General features: G+C 44.0%; 1 protein-coding gene across 1 annotated transcript in view; it reads left to right on the top strand.

Moving 5' to 3' along the window:
• LOC111875742 (BTB/POZ domain-containing protein 18) overlaps nt 1–908 on the top strand; it is a gene marked incomplete in the record, with an annotated part of 21,683 nt that overhangs the window by 11,382 nt on the left and 9,393 nt on the right.

The following is a 908-nucleotide window of genomic DNA, read 5'->3' as shown; positions in this document are numbered from 1 at the left end:
ACATAGGAATGGTTGTTCAAAAAATAGGCTTTGACAGCAAACGCACGCTGCTCACTCATCCACCTCATGTTTCCTTCTGAGGGGTATTAGACAGAAACTTCCGTGACTGCTGCGTTCGCCAAGCCTATCCTCACTTTTCTGTGACCACCTCTCCCTTANTGTGCCTCATCACTAAAGAAAACAAGTGCATCAGGGGGTAAAGTTTTCAATAAGGTTTCGCACGTCGTTATTTGGTTCTGGAAATCACATGGTGACAATTCTTGCACAACAACCATCTTATAGGGATGGAAATGAAAATGTTCGTGAAGAATTTGGTCCATTGAACGATTGGATATGTCTAGGGCGACTGCATGTTTGCGAGTGGAGTGTCTTGGAGATCTCAAAATCGACTGTCGAACTGCCTCCACATTTTCTGGCGTCGTAACGGTCCGTTGTCATCCTGATGATTTTTTCACCATACTCCCGGTTGTCCTAAAGTTCTCTACCCACAAAACAATCGTTTTCAGATCAGGAACTGGACCTCTGGGCTTAATTCCGAAGTGAGTACGGAACATACGCCGCACTGCCACGTAGGAATGGTTGTTCAAAAAATAGGCTTTGACAGCAAACGCACGCTGCTCACTCATCCACCTCATGTTTCCTTCTGAGGGGTATTAGACAGAAACTTCCGTGACTGCTGCGTTCGCCGAGCCTATCCCCACTTTTCTGTGACCACCTCTCCCTTAACAATGCGTCTTCACAAAAAGGAAATTTCTGTGCCCCATCCTGTATGTCCACTCTTGGACCAGTTTTCAGTTATTTTGTGCCCCTGATTGTTAAATATGCTACCTATGTTCTGCATAAATATCTTAAGTTCAGGAATTACCTTGATGATATGAGAAAAAATTGAGATATATTCTATGACATAC

This window comes from Cryptotermes secundus, unplaced genomic scaffold (assembly GCF_002891405.2).
Source record: "Cryptotermes secundus unplaced genomic scaffold, Csec_1.0 scaffold603, whole genome shotgun sequence".
Classification (NCBI taxonomy): Eukaryota; Metazoa; Arthropoda; class Insecta; order Blattodea; family Kalotermitidae; genus Cryptotermes; species Cryptotermes secundus.
Note: the sequence above shows the minus strand (reverse complement) of the source record. Positions and strands in the feature narration are given on the sequence as shown.